The sequence below is a fragment of the Phyllobates terribilis genome, unplaced genomic scaffold (assembly GCF_046119375.1).
Source record: "Phyllobates terribilis strain yellow unplaced genomic scaffold, ASM4611937v1 Scaffold_95__1_contigs__length_6072419, whole genome shotgun sequence".
Classification (NCBI taxonomy): Eukaryota; Metazoa; Chordata; class Amphibia; order Anura; family Dendrobatidae; genus Phyllobates; species Phyllobates terribilis.
The window spans coordinates 2,212,647-2,225,153 of NW_027362855.1; positions in this window are offsets into that span (position 1 = coordinate 2,212,647).

Here is a 12,507-nt window from a genome sequence, read left to right on the forward strand (position 1 = left end):
GAATAAAAAGACAATATCAATGCCCTTTGGAAGAGTGGTGGAGGTTACAGTGGAATAAAAGACAATATCAATGCCCAGTGGAATAGTTGTGGAGGTCACTGTAGGTTAACAAGATGGTCTTAATGCCGCTGGAAGAGTGGTGGAAGTCGCAGTGGAATAAAAAGACAATGTCAATGCCCCCTTGGAAGAGTGGTGGAGGTTAGAGTGGAATAAAAAGACATTACCAATGCTGCTTGGAAGAGCTGTAGAGTTCAGAGTGGATTAAATTGACGGTTAGAATTCCCCTTGGAAGAGACGTGGAGGTCACAGAGGAATAAAAAGACAATATCAATGCCTTGTGGAAGGGTGGTTGAAGTCTCAGTGGAATAAAAAGACAGTATCAATGCCCCTTGGAAGAGTGGTGGAAGTTACAGTGGAATAAAAAGACAATATCATTGACCCTTGGAAGAGTGGTGGAGGTCGCAGTGGAATAAAAAGACAATATTAATGCCCCCTGGAAGAGTGGTGGAGGTCGCAGTAAAATAAAAAGACAATATCAATGCCGCTTGGAAGAGTGGTGGAGGTTACAGTGGAATAAAAAGACAATATCAATGCCCCTTGGAAGAGCTGTGGAGCTCACAATGGTTTAACCAGAAGGTTTTAAGTCACCGTGGAATAGACGTGGAGGTCACAGGTGCTAAACAAGACGGTTTTAATGCTCCTTGGAAGAGTGATGGAGGTCGCAGTGGATTAAAAAGACAAAATCAATGCCCCTTGGAAGAGTGGTGGAGGTTACAGTGGAATAAAAAGACAATATCAATGCCTATTGCAAGAGCTGTGGAGTTCAGAGTGGTTTAAATTGACAGTTTTAATGCCCCTTGGAAGAGACGTGGAGGTCACAGTAGCTTAACAAGACTGTTTTAATGCCCTTGGAAGAGTGGTGGAGGTCGCAGTGGAAAAAAAAGACAATGTCAATGCCCCTTGGAAGAGTGGTGGAAGTTAGAGTGGAATAAAAAGACAATACCAATGCTCCTTCGAAGAGCTTTAGAGTTCGGAATTGTTTAAATTGACAGTTTTAATGCCCCTTAGAAGAGACGTGGAGGTCACAGTGGATTAAAAGGACAATATCAATGCCCCTTGGAAGAGTGGTGGTGGTCGCAGTGTATTTAAAAGACAATATCAATGCCCCTTGGAAGAGGGGTGGAGGTCGCAGTGGAACTAAAAGACAATATCAATGCCCTTTGGAAGAGTGGTGAAGGTTACAATGGAAAAAAAAGACAATATCAATGCCCCTTGGAAGAGCTGTGGAGTTCAGAGTGGTTTAAATAGGCGGTTTTAATGCCCCTTGGAAGAGACGTGGAGGTCACAATAGCTTAACTAGCCGGTTTTAATGCCCCTTGGAAGAGTGGTGGATGTCGCAGTGTATTAAAAAGACAATATCAATGCCCCTTGGTAGAGCGGTGGAGGTCGCAGTGGAATAAAAAGACAATATCAAAGCCCCATGGTATTGACGTGGTGGTCAAAGTAGCTTAACACCACGGTTTTAATGCCCCTTTGAAGAGTGGTGGAGGTCGCAGTTGATTAAAAAAACAATATAAATGCCCCTTGGTAGAGTGGTGGAGGTCACAGTGGAATAAAAAGACAATATCAATGCCCCTTGGAAGAGTAGTGAAGGTCGCAGTGGAATAAAAAGATAGTATCAATGCCCCTTGGAAGAGTGGTGGAGGTTACAGTGGAAGAAAAAGACAATATCAATGCCCCTTGGATGAGCTGTGGAGTTCAGAGAAGTTAAACCAGACGGTTTTAATGTCCCTTGGAAGTGACGTGGAGGTCACAGTAGCTTAACAAAACGGTTTTAATGCCCCTTGGAAGAGAGGTGGAGGTCGCAGTGGAATAAAACGACAATATCAATGCCCCTTCTAAGAGTGGTGAAGGTTACAGTGGAATAAAAAGACAATATCAATGCCCCGTGAAAGAGACGTGGATGTCACAGTAGCTTTACAAGACGGTTTTAATGCCCCTTGGAAGAGAGGTGGAAGTCGCAATGGAATAAAAATACAATATCAATGCCCCTTGGAAGAGTGCTGGAGGTTACAGTGGAATAAAAAGACAATATCAATGCACTTTGCAAGAGCTGCGGAGATGAGAGTGGTTTAAATAGACGGTTTTAATGCCCCTTGGAAGAGACGTGGAGTTCACAGTAGATTAACAAGACTGTTTTAATGCCCCTTTGAAGAGTGGTGGAGTTCGAAGTGGATTAAAAAGACAATGTCAATGCTCCTTGAAGGAGTGGTGGAAGTCTCAGTTGAATAAAAAGACAATATCAATGCCCCTTGGAAGAGTGATGGAGGTTACAGTGGAATAAAAAGACAATATCAATGCCATGTGGAAGAGACATGGAGGTCACAGAAGCTTAACAAGATGGTTTTAATGTCCCATGGAAGAGTGGTGGAGGTCGCAGTGGAATAAAAAGATATTATCAATGCCCCTTCGAAGAGTGGTGGAGGTCGCAGTGGAATAAAAAGACAATATCAGTGCCCCTTGGAAGAGTGGTGGACATTACAGTGGAATAAAAAGACAATATCAATGCCCCTTGGATGAGTGGTGGAGGTTTCAGTGGAATAAAAAGACAATATCAATGGCCCGTGGAAGATACGTTGAGGTCACAGTAGTTTAGCAAGACTGTTTTAATGCCCCTTGGAAGAGTGGTGGAGATCACAGTGGATTGAAAAGACAATATGAATGCCCCTTGGAATAGTAGTGTAGGTTGCAGTGGAATAAAAAGACAATATCAATGACCCTTGGACGAGTGGTGGATGTTACAGTGGAATTAAAAAACAATTGCAATGCCCCGTGGAAGAGACGTGGAGGTCACAGTAGCTTAACAAGATGGTTTTATTGCCCCTTGGAGGACTGGTGAAGGTCGCAGTGGAATAAAAAGACAATAATAATGCCCCTTAGAAGAGCTGTGGAGTTCAGAGTGGAATAACCAGACGGTTTTAACGCCTCTTGGAAGAGACGTGGTGGTCACAGTAACTTATCAAGACGGTTTTATTGCCCCCTGGTAGAGTGGTGGAGGTCGCAGTGGAGTTAAAAAACAATATCAATGCCCCTTGGAAGATTGGTGGAGGTTACAGTGGAATAAAAAGACAATATCAATACCCCTTCGAAGACACGTGGAGGTCACAGTAGCTTAACAAGACGGTTTTAATGCCCCTTGGAGAGGGGTGGAGTGCGCAGCGGACTAAAAAGACAATATCAATGCCCCTTGGAAGAGCTGTGGAGTTTACAGTGGTTTAACCAGATGGTTTTAATGCCCCTTGGAATAGACTTCGACGTCACAGTAGCTTAACAAGACCGTTTTAATGCCCCTTGGAAGAGTGGTGGAGGTTACAGTGGAATAAAAAGACAATGTCAATGCCCCCTTGGAAGAGTGATGGAGGTTAGAGTGGAATAAAAAGACATTACCAATGCACCTTGGAAGAGCTGTAGAGTTCAGAGTGGTTTAAATTGACGGTTTTAATTCCCCTTGGAAGAGACGTGCAGGTCACATTGGAATACAAAGGCAATATCAATGCCTTGTGGAAGAGTGGTTGAAGTCTCAGTGGAATAAAAGACAATATCAATGCCTCTTGGAAGAGTGGTGGAGGTTACAGTGGAATAAAAAGACAATATCAATGACCTTTGGAAGAGTGGAGGAGGTCGCAGTGGAATAAAAAGACAATATTAATGCCCCTTGGAAGAGTGGTGGAGGTCGCATTAAAATAAAAAGACAATATCAATGCCCCTTGGAAAAGAGGTGGAGGTTACAGTGGAATAAAAAGGCAATATCAATGCCCCTTGGAAGAGCTGTGGAGTTCACAGTGGTTTAACCAGAAGGTTTTTAGTCACAGTGGAATAGACGTGGAGGTCACAGGAGCTAAACAAGACGGTTTTAATGCTCCTTGAAAGAGTGATGGAGGTCGCAGTGGATTAAAAAGACAAAATCAATGCCCATTGGAAGAGTGGTGGAGGTTACAGTGGAATAAAAAGACAATATCAATGCCTCTTGCAAGAGCTGTGGAGTTCAGAGTGGTTTAAATTGACGGTTTTAATGCCCCTTGGAAGAGACGTGGAGGTAACTGTAGCTTTACAAGACAGTTTTAATGCCCCTTGGAAGAGTGGTGGAGGTTACAGTCGAATAAAAATACAATATCAATGCCTCTTGGAAGAACTGTAGAGTTCAGAGTGGTTTAACCAGATGGTTTTAATGCCCCTTTGGAAGAGACGTGGAGGTCACAGTAGCTTATCAAAACTGTTTTAATGCCCCTTGGAAGAGTGGTGGAGGTCGCAGTGAATTAAATAGACAATATCAATAACCCTTAGAAGAGTGGTGGAGGTCGCAGTGGAATAAAAAGACAATATCAATTCCACATGGAAGAGATGTGGAGGTCACAGTGGAATAAAAAGCCAATATTAATGCCTCGTGGAAGAGACTTGGAGGTCACAGTAGCTTAACAAGATGGTTTTAATGCCCCTTGGAAGAGAGGTGGAGGTTGCAGTGGAATAAAAAGACAATATCAATGCCCCTTGGAAGAGTGGTGGAGGTTACAGTGTAATAAAAAGACAATATCAATGACCCTTGCAAGAGCTGTGGAGTTGAGAGTGGTTTAAATTGACGGTTTTAATGCCCCATGGAAGAGACGTGGAGGTCACATTAGATTAACAAGACTGTTTTAATGCCCCTTGGAAGAGTGGTGGAGGTCGAAGTGGATTAAAAAGACAATGTCAATGCTCCTTGAAGTAGTGGTTGAGGTCTCAGTGGAGTAAAAAGACAATATCAATGCACCTTGGAAGAGTGTTGGAGGTTCCAGTGGAAAGAAAAGACAATATCAAAGCTCTGTGGAAGAGACATGGAGGTCACAGTAGCTTAACAAGTCAGTGTTAATTGCCCTTGGAAGAGTGTTGGAGGTTGCAGGGTATTAAAAAGACAATGACAATGCCCATTGGAAGAGTGGTGGAGGTCGCAGTGGAAAAAAAAGACAAAATCAATGCCCCTTGGAAGAGTGGTGGAGGTTACAGTGGAATAAAATGACAATATCAATGCCCTATGTAAGAAACTTGGAGGTCACAGTAGCTTAACAAGACGGTTTTAATGCCCCTTGGAAGAGTCGTGGACGTCGCAGAGGAATAAAAAGGCAATATCAATACACTTGGAAGAGTGCAGAAGGTTACAATGGAATAAAAAGGCATTGTCAATGCTCCTTGGAAGAGATGTGGAGCTCAGAGCGGTTTAACCAGACGGTTTTAATGCCCCTTGGAAGAAACTTGGAGGTCACAGTAGCTTAACAAGACTGTTTTAATGCCCCTTGGAAGAGTGGTGGAGGTTACAGTGGAATAAAAAGACAATATCAATGCCTCTTGGAAGAGTGGTGGAGGTTACAGTGGAATAAAAAGACAATATCAATGCCTCGTGGAAGAGACGTGGACATCACAGTAGCTTAACAAGACGGTTTTTATGCCTCTTGGCAGAGTGGTGGAGGTCGCAGTGGAATAAAAAGACAATATCAATGCCCTGTGGAAGAGACGTGGAGGTCACAATAGCTTAAAAAGACAGTTTTAATGCCCCTTAGAACACTGGTGGAGGTTACAGTGGAATAAAAACACAATATCAATGCCCCGTGGAAGAGTGGTGGAGGTTGCAGTGGAATAACCTCACAGGTACATGCTCTGCATAACTTCTCTGCTTGCTGTGTCTGCTGTAATCTAATGCTCTTCTTTGCTGATACACCTCACTGGTACATGCTCTGCATAACTTCTCTGCTTGCTGTGTCTGCTGTAATCTAATGCTCTGCTTTGCTGATTCACCTCACTGGTACATGCTCTGCATAACTTCTCTGCTTGCGGTGTCTGCTGTAATCTAATGCTCTGCTTTGCTGATTCACATCACTGGTACATGCTCTGCATAACTTCTCTGCTTTATCTGTCCCACTCCATTCAATACCCACGTATGTCTGTCCCTTCCCCACTATAGATCTTATCTGATTTTTAGAGGTGCTAAACTGCAGAGACTAGAGTCCTAGCTCTGTGTTTGATCACCCAGCCATCTCCTGGTGAAACGACCAGCTGCTAATTTAGCCATATGCAGCTCCCACAATGCCCTTCACCTGATAGTTTAATGTGCCCTATATATTTAGAAGCTCTGTAAGGGGTGCACGCGTCTTCTTGTGCAAAGTGGCTTCGGGGATAAGTGGCAGTTATTTCAGAGGCAGTTAGTCAGGGCAGTAGTCAGGTAACCAACACTTTGACAACTTACTCTCTTTTAACTATGTTTCTGTTAGCTCTCACTTTTTCCTCTATAGTCCTCCACTTTCTAGTAACCCCTCAAATCCCTACACCTAGTAAGAAACTCTTCATTTCTTTCTCCATCCTCCCCATTCATCTCACCTCCTCCTCCAAATTATTCCTAAACATTCAATCCTGGATCTCCAAACACAGACAGCCACCTCATGCTCTCTCTTGCTCCCACCTGCTAACACTTTCTCTGCTCCTCCTCACTGCTGGAGATATCTCTCCAATTCCTGGTCCTCCTCACCATATCCCCACAGTTACTTCTTCCTCCTATCCACGACCTTCCACAAACTGTCGCAACCCTTCTAACCTCATACCCATCCAACCAATCCACACTCCCTTAGTTGCTCTAACAGGAGCTCTATGGAACTCTCGCTCTGTCTGCAACAAACTTTCCTTCATCCACGATCTTTTCATTACAAACAAACTTTCCTTCTTCGCCATCACTGAAATCTGGCTCACCCCCTCTGACAGAGCCTCCCCAGCTGCACTTTCATATGGCGGATTCCACCTTTCCCACACCCCCCGCCACAACGGCAAACATGGCGGATGCGTAGGTTTTCTCCAATCAGGACACTGCGCTTTCACCCAAATCCCACTGCCACCCTCCGCTACACTCCCCTCTTTTGAGGTGCACTGTGTGCGCATCTATTCCCCCTCCAACCTCCAACTGGCCGGCGTTTACCGACCCCCAGGGCAAGCCACCACCACCTTAGACCACTTCACCACCTGGCTGCTTCACTTCCTCTCCACTGACATCCCCACTATCATAATGGGTGACTTCAACATCCCCATTAACACTTCCCACTCGTCAGTCTCCAAGTTCCTATCTCTCACTTCCTCCTTCGGACTCACTCAATGGTCTTCCACACCCACCCACAAAGATGGCCACACACTGGACCTCATCTTCACCCGCCTCTGTTCCCTATCTAACCTCTCTAACTCACCTCTCCCTCTCTCTGATCACAGCCTACTTACATTCTCTTCTCTCTCCTCCCCGGGGCAACAATCCCCACTCCACAAACTTGCATACCATCGCAGAAATCTCAAACACCTTGACTTACACTCACTCTCTGAATCCCTCCTCCCTCTTAAATTCCTTACACGATGCAGACGTTGCTTCTGCTTCATATAACACCACAATAGCTGCAGCTGTAGACTCGATCGCCCCTCTCACACACACCACATCTCGCACATTCAACAGGCAACCCTGGCACTAAACTTACTAAATAACTGCGCTGAGCCTCCAGGGTTGCGGAGCAGAGATGGAAAAGGTCTCACTCCATCGAGCACTTCATCGCATTCAAGCAATCCCTTACTAATTTCAAGTCCGCACTCACTACAGCAAAACAAACCTACTTCTCATCTCTCATATCCTCCCTATCTCACAACCCTAAACAGCTATTTAACACTTTCAACTCTCTACTTCATCCCCCAGCACCTCTTCCCTCTTCTCTCATCTCTGCTGATGACTTTGCCTCATTCTTCAAACAGAAGATTGAAACCATCAGACAAAACTTTTGCCTAAAGTCCACACAACCCCTCCTCATATCTATTCAACCCTCCTCCTCCAAACCCCACTTCTCCACCATTACAGAAGATCAAGTCTCCTCTTTACTCTCCAAATCACACCTCACCACCTGCGAACTTGACCCAATCCCATCCCACCCCACCTCATCACTAACCTTACCACAGTCTTTATCCCAACCCTAACCCACCTCTTCAATCTGTCACTAACAACCGGTGTCTTCCCCTCATGTTTCAAACATGCCGCAATCACACCCATCCTCAAAAAGCCCTCCCTTGACCCTTCCTCTCTGACAAGCTACCGCCCCATATCACTCCTCCCCTTTGCCTCAAAACTACTAGAACAACATGTCCACCTTGAACTGTCCTCCCACCTCTCCTCCTGCTCCCTCTTCGACCGCCTGCAATCTGCCTTCCGACCACATCACTCGACTGAAACTGCCCAGACCAAAGTCACCAATGACCTATTAAATGCCAAATCCAAGCGACACTACTCCATCCTCCTCCTTCTGGACCTGTCAACTGCCTTTGACACAGTGGACCATTCCCTCTTACTCCAGATTCTCTCATCTCTTGGCATCATGGACTTGGCTCTATCTTGGATCTCCTCATACTTAACAGACAGGACATTAAGCGTCTCCCACTCACGCACCACCTCCTCATCTCGCCCCCTATCTGTCGGTGTCCCCCAAGGTTCAGTTCTAGGACCTCTGCTCTTCTCCATCTACACCTTTGGCCTGGGACAGCTCATAGAGTCTCACAGTTTTCAGTATCACCTCTATGCTGACGATACACAGATCTACCTCTCTGGACCCGATATCTCCTCCCTGCTAACCAAAATCCCACAATGTCTGTCCGCCATGTCATCCTTCTTCTTTGACAGATTTCTAAAACTCAACATGGATAAAACAGAGTTCATCATCTTTCCACCCTCTCATTCACATCCCCCATCTGACCTAGCCATCAACGTCAATGGCTGTTCACTCTCCCCAGTCCCACAAGCTAGCTGCCTTGGAGTAACCCTGGACTCTGATCTCTCCTTCAAGCCACATATTCAAGCCCTTTCCACTTCCTGCCGACTTCAACTCAAAAACATCTCCCGGATCCGTGCATTCCTCAGCAAAGACTCTGCAAAAACACTAGTGCATGCCCTCATCATATCCCGCCTCGACTACTGCAACCTTCTGCTCTGTGGCCTCCCTTATAACACTCTTGCGCCTCTCCAATCTATCCTAAACTCTGCTGCTCGACTAATTCACCTGTCCCCCCGCTATTCCCCGGCCTCTCCTCTCTGTCAATCTCTTCACTGGCTCCCCATTGCCCAGAGAATCCAGTTCAAAACTCTAACAATGGCATACAAAGCCATCCACAACCTGTACCAGTCGCTGACTCATTTTGTTAAGATTATGTAAATGCTTTTGTTATGTATATCCTTATCACATGTAAAGCGCCATGGAATAAATGGTGCTATAATAATAAATAATAATAATAATAATAATAATAATAAAAAGACAATATCAATTCGAATAGGAAAAGTGGTGGAGGTTACAGTGGAATAAAAAGACAATATCAATGCCCCTTTGATGAGCTGTGGAATTCAGAGTGGTTTAACCAGTCTATTTTAATGCCCCTTGGAAGAGACGTGGATGTCATAGTAGCTTAATAAGATGTTTTAAATGCCTCTTGGAAGAGTGGTGGAGGTCGCAGTGGTTTAAAAAGACAATATCACTGCCCATTAGAAGAGTGGTGGAGGTTACATTGGAATAAAAAGACAATATCAATGCAACGTGGAATAGACATGGAGGTTGCAGCAGCTTAACAAGACAGTTTTAATGCCCCTTGGGAAAGTGGTGGAAGACGCAGTGAAATAAAAAGACAATATCAATGCCCCTTGGAAGAGTGCTGGAGGTTACAGTGGAATAAAAAACAATATCAAAGCCCCTTACAAGAGCTGTGGAGTTGAGAGTGGTTTAAATTGACGGTTTTAATGCCCCTTGGAAGTGACGTGGAGGTCACAGTAGATTAACAAGACTGTTTTAATGCCCCTTGGAAGAGTGGTGGAGGTCGCAGTGGATTAAAAAGACAATATCAATATTGGCCCCTTAGAAGAGAGGTGGAAGTCACAGTGGAATAAAAAGACAATATCAATGCCCCGTGGAATAGACATGGACATTACAGTAGCTAAAAAAGATGTTTTTAATGCACATTGGAGAGTGGTGGAAGTCGTAGTGGAATAAAAAGACAATATCAATGCCCCTTGAAAGAGTGCTGTAGGTTACAGTGGAGTAAAAGGACAATATCAATGCCTCTTGCAAGAGCTGTGGAGTTCAGAGTGATTTAAATTGACGGTTTTAATGCACCTTGGAAGAGACGTGGAGGTCACAGTAGCTTAACAATACGGTTTTAATGCCCCTTGGAAGGGTGGTGGAGGACGCAGTGGATTAAAAAGACAATATCAATGCCACTTGGAAGAGTGGTGAAGGTCCCAGTGGAATAAAAAGACAATGTCAATGCCCCTTGGAAGAGTGGTGGAGGTTACAGTGGAATAAAAAGACAATGCAAATGCCCCTTGGAAGAGCTGTGGAGATCAGAGTGGTTTAACCCTATGGTTTTAATGGACCTTGGAAGAGAAGTCGACGTCACAGTAGCATAACAAGATGGTTTTAATACCCTTTTGAAGAGAGGTGGAGTTCTAAGTGGATTAAAAAGACAATATCAATGCCCCTTGGAAGAGTGGTGGAGGTCGCAGTGGAATAAAAAGAGAATATCAATGCCCCGTGGAAGGGACTTGGAGGCCACAGGAGCTTAAGAAGATGGCTTTAATGTCCCTTGGGATAGTGGTGCTGGTTGCATTGGATTAAAAAGACAATATCAATGCCCATTGGAAAAGTGGTAGAGGTCGCAGTGGAATAAAAAGACAAAATCTATGCCCCTTGGAAGAGTGGTGGAGGTTAGAGTGGAATAAAAAAACAATATCAATGCCCAATGGAAGAGTTGTGGAGGTCACTGTAGCTTAACAAAATGGTCTAAATGCCCCTTGGAAGAGTGGTGGAGGTTGCAGTGGAATAAATAGACAATGTCAATGCCCCTTGGAAGAGTGGTGGAGTTTAGAGTGGAATATAAAGACAATACCAGTGCTCCTTGGAAGAGCTGTGAAGTTCAGATTGGTTTAAATTGACGGTTTTAATGCCCCTTGGAAGAGACGTGGAGGTCACAGTAGCTTAACAAGATGGTTTTAATGCCCCTTGGAAGAGTGGTGGAGGTTACAGTCGAATAAAAAGACAATATCAATGCCTCTTGGAAGAGCTGTGGAGTTTAGAGTGGTTTAACCAGACGGTTTTAATGACAATTGGAAGAGACATGGAGGTCACAGTAGCTTATTAAAACTGTTTCAAAGCCACTTGGAAGAGTGGAGGAGGTCGCAGTGCATTAAAAAGACAATATCAATGCCGCTTAGAAGAGTGGTGGAGGTCGCAGTAGAATAAAAAGACAATATCAATTCCACTTGTAAGAGATGTGGAGGTCGAAGTGGAATAAAAACACAATATCAATGCCTCGTGGAAGAGACTTGGAGGTCACATTAGATTAACAAGATGGTTTTAATGCCCCTTGGAAGAGAGGTGGAGGTCGCAGTGGAATAAAAAGACAATATCAATGCCCCTTGGAAGAGTGGTAGTGGTTACAGTGGAATAAAAAGACAATATCAATGAACCTTACAAGAGTTGTGGAGTTGAGAGTGGTTTAAATTGACGGTTTTAATGCCCCTTGGAAGAAACGTTGAGGTCACAGTAGATTAACAAGACTGTTTTAATGCCCTTTGGAAGAGTGGTGGAGGTCGCAGTGGATTAAAAAGTCAATATCAATGCCACTTGTAAGAGTGGTGAAGGTCCAAGTGGAATAAAAAGACAATATCAATGCCCCTTGGAAGAGAGGTGGAGGTTACAGTGGAATAAAAAGACAATATCAATGCCCCGTGAAAGAGACGTGGAGGTCACAGTTGCTTAACAAGATGGTTTTAATACCCCTTGTAAGAGAGGTGGAAGTTGCAGTGGAATAAAAAGACAATATCAATGCCCCTTGGAAGAGTGCTGGAGGTTGCATTGGAATAAAAAGACAATATCAATGCCCCTTCTAAGAGATGTGGAGTTCAGAGTGGTTTTAATTGACGGTTTTAACGCCCCTTGGAAGGGACGTGGAGGTGACAGTAGCTTAACAAGACAGTTTTAATGCCCCTTGGAAGAGTGGTGGAGGTCGCAGTTTATTAAAAAGACAATATGAATGCCCCTTGGAAGAGTGGTGGAGGTCGCAGTGGAATAAAAAGACAATATCAATTCCCCTTGGAAGAGTGGTGGAGGATACAGTTGAATAAAAAGACAATATGAATGCCCCTTGGAAGAGTGATGGAGGTTACAGTGGAATAAAAAGACAATATCAATGCCCCTTGGAACAGTGGTGGAGGTTACAGTTAAATAAAAAGACAATATCAATGCCCCGTGGAAGAGATGTGGAGGTCACAATAGCTTAACAAGTCCGTTTTAATGAACCTTGGAAGAGTGGTGGAGTTCGCAGTGGATTAAAAAGACAACATCAATGAGCCTTGGAAGAGTGGTGGAGGTCACAGAGGAATAAAAAGACATTATCAATGCCCCTTGGAAGAGTGGTGGAGGTCAC